The following is an 18,247-nucleotide window of genomic DNA, read 5'->3' as shown; positions in this document are numbered from 1 at the left end:
AAAGCTAAAGCCGTTTCCCTCACAAAACTTACAGAAGAAGGAAAACCCAGCATAGTGTGACCCTGATGGGTATTTGCCAGGGAAGGGATCCAGGTCAGCAACAGAGCATGCCCTGCAGAAGCTCTTCAGGCTTTTCTTGAATGGCTTCAGTTGCCAATAATTCACCGTCTATGCATGCCAAGGGCGGCCTCCGGGGCAGACTGTCACGTGCAGCATCTCTGTGGGCCTGCAGCCCACAGGTTATAGGTGGAAAGCCGAGATCCCCTGCGCTGCTTTTCATGGTTTTCCTGCCGCGGGTCTCAGCTCGGGTGTACGTGGCCTCGGTTTTAAGACAAGGTGAGAGGCGTGGGTAAGGGACCCAAAGAAGGATGATGGGTGAGGGGAAGNAGTACGAAACAGCGGGGCATTAATGGCTATTAACATCCAGAGAGGAAGTGCTGAAAGGCCAACAACATAATCACCATTTATTCATCCTATCAACGGGTCCGCAGCTCCTCCGGCATCATGTCATATTGTCCTGAAGTGGGGTGTTGGAGAGGAAGGGGAGAATGAAGAGGAGAATGAGCCACCTCTTCCCCACCTGCCCCCCGACCACACTATGAAAGGGACGTGGGNACATTCGCTGCCAGGAACTTGACGTCGGCATTCACAAGTACTTCTCACGGTAACTGTTGTGAAGCCAGTAATCTGTTCTGGTCATCTACGGCTGCATAACAAACCACTCAGAACAGTACCTTAAAATAATAATGATCATTGATTTTGCTCACAAATCTGGGTTTTGCTGGGCTCACCTAGGCAATTCTCCCTGGGGGTCTCCCTTGCACCTGCAGTCGGGAGGCCTAACCAGGGCTGGGGTCATCCTGAAGACTTCTTCTCCTGGAGCCTGGGCTGGGAGGTCATGCCTGGGGCTCTCCGNAGAGGAAGGGGAGAATGAAGAGGAGAATGAGCCACCTCTTCCCCACCTGCCCCCCGACCACACTATGAAAGGGACGTGGGTCAGCCGGTGGGACACTGCGGCTGCTAGCAGATCCTGTGTCTCTGAGTGCCGAGGCAGCGGGAAGTTCCTGGGCACCTTCTGGATGGTACAGAGCAGTGGTCAAGGAAGGTGGCTGCCAACTCAGGGTGGCAATGCCAGGCCGTCCGACCCCCCACCTCCTTTTTTTCGGAATCAAGCTCTCCAGCTGCAGAAGGCTGCGTAGGGCAAGCAGAGGGGGGAAGGGACCGTCAACTGCCCGCAGTTTGCAGCTCCTGAGCCGGNGGCATCTCGACCTCTCTCTGTGATCTCTCCACGTGGCAGCTTCAGGGGCTCAAGGCTGTTACATGGCAGCAGAAGCATCCCAGAGCAAGTGTCCCAAGGGAGACCAGCAGAAGCTGAAACGCCTTTGTTAATCTAGCCTTGGAGACCACATGGCATCGTATTTGCCAACTTCCCATTCTTTAAGGTGGCCACAGAGCCCACCCAGGGCTTTCCAGGGGAGGAGCCCGAGACTCTGCCTTTTGGCCAAGGACATGAGAGAGTTTGCAAACGTGTAGGGACACCTGGGTGGCTCAGTCGGTTACGCGTCTGCCTTTAGCTCAGGTCATGCTCCCAGGGTCCTGGATCGAGCCCTGCATTGGGCTCCCTGCTCAGCGGGGAGTCTGCTTCTCCCTCTCCCTCTGCTGTTCCCCCTGCTTGTTTTTTCTCTCTCTCTCTGTCAAATAAATAAATAAAATCTTAAAAAAAAGAAAGAGTTTGTAAACATGTTTTGAAATTGCCGCTGATCCGTACATCTGGACTTAAATTGCGTATTTGTTGTCAGTTAACGATGTGATGTTGGGCAAGTTACTTAATCTCTGAGTCTTGGTTTCTCCATCTGTTATATGGGGGTAGTAATTCCTGATTCACGAGACTGTTGTAAGGATTAAATTAACATGTATTAGGTACTTAACACAGAGCCTGTCATATCGTTGGCATTCCATAAATCTTAGCTGTTATTACTATTGGCATTCCCATTTTACAGAGGAGAAGATAGATGCAGAAAGCGTCATGACCAGCCTGTCACATAACTATGAGTTGAAGGCAGTCCCAACAGAATCAAAGCCAAAAAGCCTCCCTGGGCTCCTGATGGCAACACCTCTTTCCTTCTCTACACAAACACCTCTCCCAACCTTAAAATCCCATGGAAATTCGGAATGTGTGGGCCCCTGGGCCTCGGAAGAAGGTCCCACCCAGGAGCAAAGCTTTGGACTTGTGACCCACTTTGCCCCTGACCTTGTAAGTGCAGGCACGAAGGCCACAGATAAGGGGAGCCAAGGCCATACGTTGGCCTGCCCTGCACCTTTCTGACCCTTAGGGATCAAAAGAGTAGAGAGATGTGAGAGGAGACCGCCCAAAAATAGAGGAAAAGGCACGTGGTGGCCTGCTGGGGCAGAGGAAACAATATGGCCTCTGACCTAAAGACTCTGAATCTCAGTTTTCATCCCTGTGAAGGGAACTGCTCTGTCCACCCCGCTTCTGTGAAGATCCTAAGAGAGCCTGAGGGTGACAGTTCCTGGTAAACAGAGGTTACCAGGGGTTGGGGGTGGGGGGAAATAGGAATTATTATTATTTTTTTTAAAGACTGTATTTACTTATTTGACAGAGAGAGAGAGAGAGCAGGAGCGCACGAGCAGGGGGAGAGGCAGGCAGAGGGAGAGGGAGAAGCAGGCTCCCCGCTGAGCAAGGAGCCCGATGCCAGGCTCGATCCCAGGACCCTGGGATCAAGACCCAAGCCGAAGGCAGTCACTTAACCCACTGAGCCACCCAGACACTCTGGGAAATAGGAATTATTTAATGGGTATTAAGTTTGATGGGGTTTTTTTTGGAAAAAATGTTTTTTTTTAAGTTGAGGTATAGCTGACATCTGACTTTATGTGAGTCTCACGTGTACAGCACGATGATTCAATATTTATGTATATTGTGAAATGGTCACAATGTGTCTAGTTAACATCCGTCACCATACATGGTTATGGAACTTTTTTTTTCCTTGTGATGAGAACTTTCAAGATCTCCTCTCTCAGCAACTTCCAAAGAGGCACTACAGTATTAATAACGAGAGTAGCCACGCTGCCCACCACATGCCCAGGACTTATTTATTTTGTAACTGGAAATTGGTACCTTTTGACCCCTTTCACCTGTTTGCCCATCCCCCCACACACCTGTCTCTGGTGACACCAACCTCTTCCCCATATCTGGGAGCTTCATTTTTTGCTGATGATGTTGTTTTAAATCCACATGTTTGCAAGATACATACCCAGAAGCGGGATTGCTGGATCATAGGGTAGCTCTATTTTTCATTTTTTGAGGACCCTCCATACTGTTCTCCACAGCGGCTGCGCTGATTTGCGTTCCCACCCACGGAGCACGAGGGTCCTAATTACTAATTACTCACCACTATTCTGTGACATCAGTAAGAGATTCTTACTTCCAAGGGGAGGAAACTGAGTCTGGAGAGACTGAGACAGTCACAGAAGTAGAAATGTTAGGAGCTGAGGTCTCCAACCTGCAATGCCTTCCTCCCGTGGGGCTTAGGACAGCTAAAGGCACCCCACAGGCTGGGAGCAGGGGAGGATGATTCTGGAAGAACAATTAGCAAGATGAGGATATCAGGACAGAGAGGGCATCCAGCAGTTGGGGATCAGCTCTGGAAGGGAGGGAGACAGACAGACCAGACCCTGGTAGGCACACAGTGTGAGCTGTGCACGGAGGGGCAGGCCCAGGCTTGGAAGCTCAAGGGAGGGAATCAGGGCCCAGCCTCCTCCAGGGGCAAATGGACCTGCAGGGGGAGCTGGTGAGCCAGAGCAGGGCTTTCTTCAGGGTGAGAATAGGACACTCCTCCAATTTTAAGAAGGGTGCAATGGAGAAGTGGGTACTTCTCTGCACCGCAGAAGTACCAGGTACCTCTGTCCTTGAACACTGAACGTCCAGAATGTGACTTCTGAGCCCCATCCACACCGGTGGGAGAATGGTTGGGCTGACAGGTGTTCTGGGAGAGGTGCCGCCCCCCTCTGGGAAACCTGGGCACTCATTCGGAGCCAGTAGGATGGAGACCAGCCAGAGCCAGGCCAGAGACGGGCATCACCTCCCAGCCTCCTCCCTCAGGGGCAGGCCCTCGGGGTTGCTGTGGAGTCAGGAGAGTAAAGGGTCTTCGATCTGGGCACTACCTCTGGACAGAGCTCAGGGGCACCCAGCAGAGGAGGGTGTGGAAGAGTGAGGTGCAAGCGGGGCCGTGTTTGGCTCCGTGCTGGGGTTCCGGCAGTAGCCTGCTGTCCCTGGAAAGAACACGGGCCAGGAGTTGGCAGCCCGGGGCAGAGAGGGCTGGCTCCGCTGTTCACAGCCGCATGATGTTTGAGAAATTCCTCAACGTCTCTGGGTCTTAGTTACCACATATGTAAAGTGGGAGGATCGCCCCACTTCTTCGGAGGTTCGGGAGGCTGAAGTGATCAAAGGTAACGTCCCGTACCTAGTCGGTACGCAAACCAATGTGCGTGCCCCTCGGCGGGCAGTCTATCGTCGGTCACTGTGCAGTCCTTCTCCCTCCACTTCCCACTGAAACAGAACGCTGCAAGGAGAGTCTCTGGCTTGCACAGGATCGGAAACACAGACAAGAATCTCCTCCCGGTCATGAACAGAACCAGGGCTAGGCGCGCACGGCCCTGCATGCGCTTGTCTCTACTTGAGAGAAAGGGAGGAAAGGCCTTCATGGATCAGAAGGCTACGGAGGCTGGGGGATGGACATAATGACCTCACAAAGCACATTTCCTCTTCTCTCCTTCTCCCCACTCAGATCCCCACCGTGCAGGCAGCTCGGTTCCACACCAGAATGGCCCTTTGAGAATTGTCATTCCATCCTCACCTTTCCTGGAGATATGGAATAAATAAACGCAGGGTTCCTGAAGCTGTCTCTTTGAAGTTTAAAACAATCGAGTGCAGGCCCCCTTCACCTGCCCAGAAACCCGAGGCCGTGACTCCCCGTGCCCCCCGCCGACCCCTGCAGCTGTCTTCAGCACACATTAAAATTCCTCTCCAAGGGGTGCTTCAGAGGTAGGGCTGGCAGGACAGCTATATAATAACNTTTACTTATTTGACAGAGAGAGAGAGAGAGCAGGAGCGCACGAGCAGGGGGAGAGGCAGGCAGAGGGAGAGGGAGAAGCAGGCTCCCCGCTGAGCAAGGAGCCCGATGCCAGGCTCGATCCCAGGACCCTGGGATCAAGACCCAAGCCGAAGGCAGTCACTTAACCCACTGAGCCACCCAGACACTCTGGGAAATAGGAATTATTTAATGGGTATTAAGTTTGATGGGGTTTTTTTTGGAAAAAATGTTTTTTTTTAAGTTGAGGTATAGCTGACATCTGACTTTATGTGAGTCTCACGTGTACAGCACGATGATTCAATATTTATGTATATTGTGAAATGGTCACAATGTGTCTAGTTAACATCCGTCACCATACATGGTTATGGAACTTTTTTTTTCCTTGTGATGAGAACTTTCAAGATCTCCTCTCTCAGCAACTTCCAAAGAGGCACTACAGTATTAATAACGAGAGTAGCCACGCTGCCCACCACATGCCCAGGACTTATTTATTTTGTAACTGGAAATTGGTACCTTTTGACCCCTTTCACCTGTTTGCCCATCCCCCCACACACCTGTCTCTGGTGACACCAACCTCTTCCCCATATCTGGGAGCTTCGTTTTTTGCTGATGATGTTGTTTTAAATCCACATGTTTGCAAGATACATACCCAGAAGCGGGATTGCTGGATCATAGGGTAGCTCTATGTTTCATTTTTTGAGGACCCTCCATACTGTTCTCCACAGCGGCTGCGCTGATTTGCGTTCCCACCCACGGAGCACGAGGGTCCTAATTACTAATTACTCACCACTATTCTGTGACATCAGTAAGAGATTCTTACTTCCAAGGGGAGGAAACTGAGTCTGGAGAGACTGAGACAGTCACAGAAGTAGAAATGTTAGGAGCTGAGGTCTCCAACCTGCAATGCCTTCCTCCCGTGGGGCTTAGGACAGCTAAAGGCACCCCACAGGCTGGGAGCAGGGGAGGATGATTCTGGAAGAACAATTAGCAAGATGAGGATATCAGGACAGAGAGGGCATCCAGCAGTTGGGGATCAGCTCTGGAAGGGAGGGAGACAGACAGACCAGACCCTGGTAGGCACACAGTGTGAGCTGTGCACGGAGGGGCAGGCCCAGGCTTGGAAGCTCAAGGGAGGGAATCAGGGCCCAGCCTCCTCCAGGGGCAAATGGACCTGCAGGGGGAGCTGGTGAGCCAGAGCAGGGCTTTCTTCAGGGTGAGAATAGGACACTCCTCCAATTTTAAGAAGGGTGCAATGGAGAAGTGGGTACTTCTCTGCACCGCAGAAGTACCAGGTACCTCTGTCCTTGAACACTGAACGTCCAGAATGTGACTTCTGAGCCCCATCCACACCGGTGGGAGAATGGTTGGGCTGACAGGTGTTCTGGGAGAGGTGCCGCCCCCCTCTGGGAAACCTGGGCACTCATTCGGAGCCAGTAGGATGGAGACCAGCCAGAGCCAGGCCAGAGACGGGCATCACCTCCCAGCCTCCTCCCTCAGGGGCAGGCCCTCGGGGTTGCTGTGGAGTCAGGAGAGTAAAGGGTCTTCGATCTGGGCACTACCTCTGGACAGAGCTCAGGGGCACCCAGCAGAGGAGGGTGTGGAAGAGTGAGGTGCAAGCGGGGCCGTGTTTGGCTCCGTGCTGGGGTTCCGGCAGTAGCCTGCTGTCCCTGGAAAGAACACGGGCCAGGAGTTGGCAGCCCGGGGCAGAGAGGGCTGGCTCCGCTGTTCACAGCCGCATGATGTTTGAGAAATTCCTCAACGTCTCTGGGTCTTAGTTACCACATATGTAAAGTGGGAGGATCGCCCCACTTCTTCGGAGGTTCGGGAGGCTGAAGTGATCAAAGGTAACGTCCCGTACCTAGTCGGTACGCAAACCAATGTGCGTGCCCCTCGGCGGGCAGTCTATCGTCGGTCACTGTGCAGTCCTTCTCCCTCCACTTCCCACTGAAACAGAACGCTGCAAGGAGAGTCTCTGGCTTGCACAGGATCGGAAACATAGACAAGAATCTCCTCCCGGTCACGAACAGAACCAGGGCTGCATGCGCTTGTCTCTACTTGAGAGAAAGGGAGGAAAGGCCTTCATGGATCAGAAGGCTACGGAGGCTGGGGGATGGACATAATGACCTCACAAAGCACATTTCCTCTTCTCTCCTTCTCCCCACTCAGATCCCCACCGTGCAGGCAGCTCGGTTCCACACCAGAATGGCCCTTTGAGAATTGTCATTCCATCCTCACCTTTCCTGGAGATATGGAATAAATAAACGCAGGGTTCCTGAAGCTGTCTCTTTGAAGTTTAAAACAATCGAGTGCAGGCCCCCTTCACCTGCCCAGAAACCCGAGGCCGTGACTCCCCGTGCCCCCCGCCGACCCCTGCAGCTGTCTTCAGCACACATTAAAATTCCTCTCCAAGGGGTGCTTCAGAGGTAGGGCTGGCAGGACAGCTATATAATAACAGCCAGCAGGACCCCTGGGCAGGAGATTCTGATCGCCCGTACACCGAGAAAGTCTCACGGAGAGAGCAGGGGAAGCGAACGCCTCTCCAGCAGCCGGAGCTGGGCTAATTGCCACCAGGGACAAGGGCAGAGTTCGCACAGGTAACAGGTGCACCTCGTCTTAATGAAGACTGACTTGTGTGCCCAAAGCTGCCTGCAGAGGTAAGAGGGGAGCGGGAGTGTTGGCTGCTTGGCTCTGCGCTGGATGCTGCCAAATTAGAAGAGCTGGCTTTGTCCCCTTCATGACCCACCCCAGGGCTGGACACGTGGGAAGAAGGGGAGATAAATGGTATCCCCAAAATAGTGCTCGCCTGAAAGAATGGTGGCAACTCTGGATTATTTGCAGGTGGTGAACTCGCTTTGCGAGGTATCTCTGGCCTTGTTACTGCCCAGAAAAGTTCAATTAGGGGACTGCAGGGACAGTGATGGGACAGGGAGGAGAGAGAGGAAGAGAGAGCAGGGCAGGAGGGGAAGGGCAGGAGCGTGCTGTGGGGAGGGAGGGGGATGGGAGAGCACAGCGCACAGCTCTGAATGCGATTCAACAACAAATGTTTCTTAATACTCTCTGCCATTTGTCTGGCACTGTGCTGGGTACCGGGGACAGCGGGCACAATGAACACTCCTGTCCGAGATCTGTCAGGGAAGGCTGGCACGGAAATAGTTCTCCATTCTCACAATGGGAGGTGCCGTGGTGGAGGCTTTGCTGGCCATCTTGGGAGCAGAAAGGGGGAAAGGTAGGGGTGTTAGAAAGAGCCATGGGGAGCAGGGAACACTTCAAAGGAAGACGGGGGGTGAACTGGAGTTGACACGGAGAGACAATGCTGGCCTAGGCGAGCTTCAGTGGGGGACATTCCAGAAGGGTAGATGATCCAAGCAGAAAATGGGTGCATCACACTCCTGGTCCCTGGGATGAGCGAGGGGGCCCAGAGATGAAGCTGGGCCAGAGCGTGAAGACATGCTCAACACCCCAAGAGACAGAGCCTTTGTCCGGGAGATGCCAGCAGTTATTAAGGGAGGTTTGGGGTGACCCACTGTCTTCTATCATTCGGAGCGAGCAGCAGCACCTGGGGACCGTAAGGGGCTACCTACCTTTCAGCAGACCTTCGAGCACTTCTCTCCATCTTCGCATTTCAGCTTCACATCTTTCTGCTAAGAGGCAGCAAAATGATCTCTGCTCAACAGACGGAGGCACAACACTGAGGTTGCTCCGTGTCTGCTCTGAGTGCAGCCCTCTGGTCCAACCCCTGACCCATCGCTCCAACATCCAGATGTAAATGATGAAAATCACTGATCATGGAACTGGTCAGGGTGGAAAGGATGAAATCCTGGAATGGTCAACCAACAACCCAAACAACCCATGTCCCCGGTATTTGGCCTAAAAGTCACCACAGCAGTGCAAAGGGGGTATTCGTTTCCCATGGGAAAACGACCCCAGAGAGGGTAAGTCACTTGCCCATGAGCACACAGCTACCGTGAGGCTGAGTTGGGATTCGGAGCCACGTCTAGGTGATCCAACATCTTGTGTTCTGTGTACCATGACATCTCAGAGCAGCGAGGCTTCTGGTAAGAGTTGGGGGACAGTCTGGGGGTGAGAATAGGGTGGGGGCTACATCTCAAAATTGACCCAGTGCCAAGAACTTGAATCTCAGTTAATTCCACCTTACGATTTATTAGTAAGGAGCAAGGGGTTGGGGAGGACAGCACAGTTGTGTTGGTTTTGTGTTGTGATTTTTTTTTTTTAATCTCTGAGATGTCCCAAAATGTTTACCTTGTAAATTTGTTCAGCGGAGAGGTGGGTAAACACAAGCATTCAGGATGGGAACGGCATCACACAGCCAGAACGCCTGGCTGGCTTGCAGACATAGATGGAAACCCCCGCAAACAGCCTGGGGGAGCCACGAGCCGCCCGGAGAGGAGGCACAGCCCCAGCGTGTAGCTCGCGGCCCCCGGAAGGCCAGAGCGTGCTGAGAGAGGGGAGGGCCGCGCTGCCAGGCTGTCCCTCGGGGTGCCCCCCTCAGGAGGGCGAGGCCGTGCCGTTCACCGCATACCCATTTCAAGCCTCAGTGCATGCAGTGAGATGCCGTGTCCGCAGGTCAGTCCTTCACACAGCACCGGCCAGTCTCCCCGCTCGGCTGCGGAGCACTACCCGGGCCCTGCCTCCATCAGACGTGCTGCCTTCGAATTCCAGGGTGCGTCCAGAGTGGCTCCAGGCAGACAAAGACTAGGAGCTGGTGAGCATCGCGTCACTGGCGACACCCAAGAGGACCCGAGGTGAGCATCTGTGTGGCATAGCATCCTTGTCAAGGGCCCAGATTCTGGAGTCATACTGGTCTGAATTGGAATTCTGATTCTACCGTCTGCTGGCTTCACTTCTTCCTGCCTCAGTTTACCCATCAGAAATGAGGGGTCATGGGGCGCCTGGGTGGCACAGCGGTTAAGCATCTGCCTTCGGATCAGGGCGTGATCCCGGCGTTATGGGATCGAGCCCCACATCAGGCTCCTCTGCTATGAGCCTGCTTCTTCCTCTCCCACTCCCCCTGCTTGTGTTCCCTCTCTCGCTGGCTGTCTCTGTCTCTGTCAAATAAATAAATAAAATCTTAAAAAAAAAAAAAAGAAATGAGGGGTCATACTGGTTTCCAGCTCAGGGGGCCGTTGTGAGAAAATAAGGTAGGGGAAGGACCGGGCACGGTGCCTGGCAACGTCGTAAAGTGCTTGATCCCTGCTAATAGTAATGATGCGGGGGAGGGCAAGGGACATGGTGGGGGGAGGGGGGAGGAGGTAGGAACTCTGAAGTGAGGAGTATTGTGGTCTAGGCGGACCCACCATAGCACTCCTGCTCCTGTCTGAGGCCCCGCCACGCAGCAGATGCTCTTAGGAAGTCACAATAAGAGACTCCCCCACCCCGTCCCTCCCTGTGAGCCAGGCACTCTGGCCCGGGGTTCTCGCCCAGGCCGCATGGACCGTAGGATGCCATTCAGCCGGAGCACCGCTCCTTCGTGAGCATTTTGCCAACCATTCCCTTATTGGCTGTGAGGACAATGAAAGCAGAAAGACCTCCTGTTGATTTCACAGTTGGGAAAAATAGATCCCCCTAAGTCATCCCGTCTGCCCTCGGCTAAGTATCAAACCCCTCTCTTCCCCAGGGAAATTCCTTCTTTCATTTGCTGTAAAGTGACTTTTGCTGAAGTGTGTGTTTTTGAAGTGGAAAATTGAAAGCACACGATTCATTGCCAAAGAAAACTGGTAGTTCACAGCTGAGAAATCACTTGGCTATTGGTCCAAAGGGGTTACTTTGCAGGTTTGGGGGGGCAGATATGTAACACTGCTTTGTCCCCTCTCTGGGTCCAGTACCACTTCAGAAACAGACAGAGAGCCAGAGAGAGGGAGATCCAATGTTACCTGTACCATTAAATGGGAAGGTATGGCTGGTGCCTGACCTAAATGACTTGCTACCATACCCCTGAATTGATCTGATCCCCCAAAACATGAGGATTCCCTGATGGAGACAGAGTCTGCCCCACTGTCTTACCATGCGGCCGACAGCTGAGAGTTTATGTCCTCGGAAAGCAGACATGTCCCCAAAGAGAGGGATAGGGGAGGAAGAAAGGGGGTCCCACATAAACTCATAAGTGACAGATCACTCCTCCTTGCTGGGTGAGGAAGAGAGGCAGCAAGGGGCCAGGGTTGTTACTCCAGGGAAGCCCCTCCATGTGGAAACCAGAGAACAAAGGGAAATTTCCTCGGTGTTTTGTTTTCCTTAACCAACTGGGCTTAACTTTTTTTTTTAAAAGATTTTATTTATTTATTTGACAGAGATAGAGACAGCCAGCGAGAGAGGGAACACAAGCAGGGGGAGTGGGAGAGGAAGAAGCAGGCTCATAGCGGAGGAGCCTGATGTGGGGCTCGATCCCATAACTCCGGGATCATGCCCTGAGCTGAAGGCAGACGCTTAACCGCTGTGCCACCCTGGCGCCCCTGGGCTTAACTTTTAAGCCTCTGGTCAACCAGATGTGTGGTTGTGCGGCTTCCAGTGGGGAACGGACTGTCCCAGCTACATGACATGACTCACCCAGCAGCAACCTCTGCTCCCTTCATGTATCTTCCTGGGACCATCATAAGACAGTGTGGATTTTGCCCCCATGAGGCTCTGAAATGGGTCAGAACAGTATGTTAATTCAACCAACCTCCAAGCTCTGTTGCTGTACCCAAGGCTGGAAGTTCAGAACTTATTCTCTTTCCGACCCCAATTTATGTCCAGCCACATGGCCCAATAAACTCATCAGAGGTTCTGTAATGAGATTTAATCACAGTGTGAAGATACTTCAATAATAAAATGCATAAAGAGCTAATAAAAAATGCATAAAGATTCTTCAATAATAAATGCCAAAATAAGATGCCCCAAATTTGGATATAAGCCCTTCCCGTTATCAAATTCCTAGGGAGAATTTAGAGGTTAAAATCCCACAGAGACCAAAGTCCAAAATCAAAGTTTTTTTTGCCTCTCTGAATTAAAGTCTAAAGACCTTCCAAAGTACGCAAGTTAAGTCCAAGTGCAAAGAAATGGAGGGAGGTCCTCCCCGTTTTCTCACTTAGGCTTAATCTCAGACAGAGATTTGATTTGATTTGATCTACTCTAACCCCCCAAGCCAGGGCCCAAAAACTGAGATGGTAGAGTTTTGAATACTCCTGTAAGCCATGACAGGTCCGTCGGGAAGGCTTTCCTGCCCCGCTCACCCCTCGTCCCTCCCACTGCTACCCAGTTCTCCAGAGCCATACACGGGGGACTGAGAGGCGGAGGAAAGCTGGAGAGAAACCCACCACTTGACCTCTTCCTGTTGACCACAGGCAGAGGGACACCTGAGGCCGATGCTGGCTGGGCAGAGGGGACAGAGCCTCAACTCTGAATGAACGGGGAAGCTTGGCCATCACATGGCATTGGGAGGTCTAAATCTGAGCTGAGTGTAAGTGTTAGCTAAACCATCACTGAGGGGCGCCTGGGGGGCTCAGTCGGTTAGGCCTCCGTCTCTTGGTTTCTGCTCAGGTCATGATCTCAGGGTCATGAGATCAGCCTTGAGGCTGGCTCCACACTCAGCCAGGAGTCTGCCTGAGGATTCTCTCTCTCCCTCTCCCTCTGCCCCTCCCCTGCTCATGCACACATGCTCTCGCTTTCTCTAAAATAGATAAATCTTTTTTCAAAAAGTGTCATTGAACTTCCTATTACTGAAAATGTTTATCGAGGTCATGGATCTGTCCAAGTCTATATCCAGGGGTGGAAGAACATCCCCCTGGAATAAATGTAAGGGGCAGCGAGAAATAAAACCCAGCTGCTTGGTGATTCTGTATCGCACAATAAGCGTTGCACAAACAACAGGCTACAGTCCCATAGTACTTGATCTGTGCCTCCCTTGTGGAATTTCCCCACCAAACCTGCCGTGCGGTCACGGTGGACACATCTCCTCTTGGGCCGGTAGACTGCAAGCCTCTCGCAGACAGGGTTCTTCTTTGTTTGTCTCTTAAAACTCCTATCAGAACGTCTGGAGCATGGCGGGTGCTCAGTAAATATTTGAGGACAGAAGGAAGAAAGGGAGAGAAATGTAGAAATAGAGAAGGAGGGATGGGAGAAAAGGTCATGAGACTTTTGTGCAGCAAAATCCTTGGCCCTCAGAGGAACGGGAAGACTGGCTTTAGAATTGAAGGCATCTTCCCCCCAGTTCTGCTCTGTGAATCCTTTGCTCCAGGTTACCCTTCGGTCCAGACCTGCGTGCAGCTGCCTGCCTCTGGCCGTTGGTCACATAGGTCAGATAGGTAGGAAAGCTACTGGACTGGTGTAGAGACTGTTGGATGGGGCGTCTGGAGCTCCTGGCGCCAGGCCGAGGGATACCCGCCTGGAACTCCCAGTCACCTCATCTGGTACCTGGGGGTGGGGGGAAACACCTTCTCCGTCCCGCTCTTGGGGTTGTGACGGAGAACTTTTGGAAAGGGCAGGTTTCAGCGCCCTTTGCAAGGCTGTCAGCCCAGAAGGCTGGGCTCTTTGTCTCAGCTCTGGAGGCTTCCCTATGAGACAAGGATTGGAGCACAGTGCAGATGCCTGGGAGATCCTAGACTGTGCGTTCCCTTTCGTGATAACCGCAGCCCTCCTCACATCCAGTCTACTCTCCTCAGAAGAGAAACGTTGGTGATGGGATTTCAATGGCTCCCCTTCATCATTCCATCCTCGGCCCTTCTTGACTCTCTCTTTCACACACCTCTCCGCCAAATGGGCTCCGAGCAGCTCTGAGGGGCGCTCCATCTTCCTGTCATTCCAGCCTGTGGTTGTCATGCAGTGGTGTCAACGCCTGTCTTGGTGCTGTGTCTTGAGTCTGGTGTGCACATGTGTGAGAGAGAGAAAACGAGAGTGAAGCATGCAGCTGGAGGGAGGAAGAGGGAGACAGAGAGAGGAAGAAGGGAGAGGGAGGTTTACCATCTATTTTTTATTTACATAAATACTGCATGCTCATTGAAACAAGTCAAGTAATAAGGAGATGAGTTTTTAAGTGTGCAGTCTCACCTTCCTCTGGAACCCCAACATATGGGGGCCTCAGCCCTCACAAATCCCCTGCTTCTCACCAAACGCTTCCCCTACTAGGGACTCCTATCTGCACGTGGGCACGCGCACACACATGGACACGCACACGCACACACATGCCTCACATTCTCATCAACCTCTCTCTGCCGCCCCACTGAACTCTCCCGGATGGACGCATTTACTCCACAGTCTCCTACAGGCAAAGCCTAGCGACATCCCAATTGCTGCTCTAGTCCGGAATCCACTGACCTGTTCATGCCCTTCACTTTGGACAATCCTAAAATGGCCACGGTAAATTCCCTTGGCAGCCCCCATCCCTCATATGGCACAGCATCCCTGCCCCGAAGAGGGGGCCCCTTCTGTAGGCCCCGTTAGGGAAGCCGGAGAACTGACTGGGGAAGGTAGGACTCCGAGACTAACATCAACGAAATGCGTCTGAACGTTTCCAGGGCCGAGCAAACCATATGTCTTCATAATTTGATTGTGTCCTGGTCCCAGAGGCACCCCCAGCTCTATTGAACACCGATGGAGTTATTTAGGATCATAAATAATATTATCAGAGAGGGTCCACTGGGTAAACAGAGTCAGTGTGTAATTGTCGGAATGTGATATTGATTGTTCTTCACTGACTAATGAATTATTCTGTTTAAGAGCCCACAGAAACAGTGCACAGCATTTCAAGGCAATGGGGCCTTTGAAAGATTTTCTCAAAGAACGGCCTCTGCCTCGTGGTGCTGGCTGCCGGAGCCAAAGGAAAGGGCTTCATTTTCAGTGAAAAATAACAGGGAACCGCGCACTCTAGGGACCCCAGCAGGAGCCACGGGGATGAATGGAGGCAGCTCCCACATCCAACCTAATCCCATCCCCGCTGTTTCACGTGTCACGCCCCGGGTCCACAAAGACCCGAGGCTGCAGATCTAACACACAAGGGGCCCAACACGTGTGTGGCTGGATAGCGGTGTCCTGGCATATCGTTTTGTGTACTGCCTATGAGCTATTCGTTTTAAGCTTCTTCGATGACCCCCCAGCGACGGACTAAACTCATGCTTTTAGGGCCAGGCTATTTATTGGAGGGAGTTTCAAAAAATAGACGTTGTTGCTAATCTCCATGCCTACTCTCTCTCTTCAAAGCAGAGCCTCCCTGGGGACGAGGTGGGGGAAGATGCAGTCTCCAGCCGCATGTCTACACCTTGGCCCCTCTCCCTCCTGTGCCCCCAACCTGCCCAGAGTTCCACTCAGATCTTGGCCCTTGGCCAATCAGTCCTGGTCCTTTTACTAGGGAATGCTTTTCATGTATCTTTCCCCATCTAACTGTTGGACTCTTCATCTATCCTTACTGATTTTTCTGAATTCCTTAGGTTTGGGGTGTTAATCCTTTCCTGAATTTATTTATCGCAAATACATTCTTTTCATCTGCGGTCTGTCTTTCCACTTTCTTTATGCCGTTGTTCCGGCCAGCATGCCTTCTTAATGTTAACATAGACGTACAGTCCTTTCGTTCATTATGAAGGCGTTTTGTTTAAGAAATCTTCCATATCTTACAGTCACAAAGACAGCTCAGCTTCTTCTATTACTTCTGAAAGCTTTAAAGTTTGGCCTTTCACATTTTAGTCTTTTGTTTATGAGGAAATTAATTTTGCAGTTTATGCATTAGTGTTGAGTTGTCCGTGTTTTTCCTAAGCACAGGTGATAGTCCCAGCCCGAAGCCAGCTTGCCCCTCCTCTTCCCAGGGATCTGCAAGCCCACCGCCAACTGTTAAGGTTCTATATGCGAGTGGGGCTGTTGCCAGCTCTCGATTCTGATTCATTGGTCCGTTAGCCTAGCCCAGTATCAATTCCATGATATCTTAAACCTGCACACGAACATCTCCTCCCCTTCCCATTGGCCCCTTCCAATGATGCTTTGATCCAATCCAATCCTCAAGACTCCCCCTCCGTGAATTCTTCCCTGATCTCCCCTGTCTACCAGTTCTCTCTCTTTCCCCTTTGTTTGATCTCTCACCTTTACCATTTATTCACAATTTACTATGTCTGGATCACATGCATATATCTTTATGTCACACACACTAACTCCTGTGAACAAGGATCATTCCTTTTGCTTCTTTGATCCCCGCTGTGTGCCCACCCCACCCCAACACCGCCCAGCACCAGACCCCTAGTAGATACAATGAATACATGTTTAAAAGATTCAAAGGCCAATCTCAGCTTAGATCTTCCAGTCTCAGTGGACTTACTCATTCTGGAAAACACAACCATCTGGGCCCTTCGGGATACATTACTTCTTAACCACAGGTTACTTTTCTCAGGTCCATCCAGGTAAGCCTGGTGGAGTTGGTGAGGCTGAAAGACATTGCTGAGGAACAGGAAGCCCCTACCTCTCTTCCCCGAGGAGATCTAAGACACCCAGGAGCACAGGGCCAAACGCGGCAAGAAGAAGCATCCGCCAGGTGGGAGCCGGTACCAAGTCCATTCTGTAGCCTGGGGGAGCGATGCCAGATCGTCATCCCAGGAGACTGAAGTCCTTGGCTAGACAACAGAGAGAATCCTGGGAGGTGCTTGTGCTTGCTGTCCCCATGCCCGTTTACAAAAGCTCCTCAGTCTTCCCATTCAGACTTGCATCTGTAGCCTGCAAAGGAGACGGCCAGGGAAGGGACTCCTAGCAACTAGGAACCGCATATACTCAAGTCTTGCAAAGCTCCTGCAGAGACAGAACCTTCCTGCCCTAGCTCCTGCGGCGGGGTGGTGCAGTATGGGCTCCGACCAGGTGAGGGGGTAGAGGTGTGCCCTGATGTGAATGCACAGGGAAAGGAAAGGGGAAGCAGCAGGAATGGAGAGTGTACTCGGTGGTTGAGAAAGGACTCGCCACACCGCACCATTCACTCAGCAAACATCTTTCAATGACCTACTCTGTCCTGGGGCCTCTGCTAAGTGCTCGAGTCTCAGGGACGAAGCAGCCCCTGTCCCTGTTGGCATTCCTCTACCGTGTCACCCTTAGTGTGACAGCTGGGCACGGTGGCTGTGAAATGAATCCCTTACCCCAATTCGTTTGCCTTTCTTTTTTTTTTTCTGAGTTCAATCTGCAAGTTAATTCAGAGCAAAAGACAGTTACTTAAATCCCGATATTTTATCTTAATGTGGGTAATTCCCATAATATCATACATTAAGATATCTGATTTCAGCTGCCACCCAACAGGCGGCAGGGATGTCATTTCAGATCTGTTTTATCGCTGCATGTGCATATGTTTCTATTTCGTTTACGGCACATGAGAGGCTGTCATCAAATTGGTCTCGCATTCAAAGTGTGGGAACAGAAGCAGCGAGATTTTTAACCTTTACATAAGGTGGAAGCTCTGTGTCCCAAGCGTGTGAACGTGTGCATGCATGTGTGCGCTCGCGTGCATGTGTGTGTTTACAACCAGAAGGAGGGCAGAGGCAGGGACGACCGTGCCATCTCCCACCCCACCAAGGACCCGTTCTTGTTCATCTGAATCGACAGCAACTGGAAAACCCCAGGCTTAAGGAGCCAATGGCCCATTGTCTCTCAAAAGCCCCAAAGAGGCTGACCCAGTAGCTTTCTGAGGAGCCCAGTTCATTGTTAGTAAGAAGGTAAATGGCAAAGAGGGAACTTTTCTGCTCTCGGCCCTCCTCGCCCCACCCCGTCATCTCAGCCAAATTAGCAACGTTTCATGGGGGCTGTTTGTTTGGGGCTGATTCTGCTGCCTCTGCGCTGTTGTTCACCAAGATAGGCTGGGAAGCTGCCAAGCGATTAAGCGATCGTGGTTAGCCTGTTCCTTGAACTGCTTTCTTCTGGAATATTAAAAGTTTTACAGCCTCAAGCAGTGCACTTTGGCTCCTAGTAATTAATACCGATTTTGCCATAATATCTTATTTTTATGGGCATTATCTTGTTTTTCATGAGCTGCAAAAATATCACTACAGCTTATGAAATACGTTATAATATCTCGCTTTGCACAAACGTATTTGTGCCATTATCTGGCCCCTGGAGCAGCTAATTTAGCCCACATGGTACAGAGCAGTATTTATTTTCTACTGATGGAGCGGCATGTTTCTGACCATTGC

Source organism: Ailuropoda melanoleuca, chromosome 8, assembly GCF_002007445.2.
Source record: "Ailuropoda melanoleuca isolate Jingjing chromosome 8, ASM200744v2, whole genome shotgun sequence".
Classification (NCBI taxonomy): domain Eukaryota; kingdom Metazoa; phylum Chordata; class Mammalia; order Carnivora; family Ursidae; genus Ailuropoda; species Ailuropoda melanoleuca.
Note: the sequence above shows the minus strand (reverse complement) of the source record.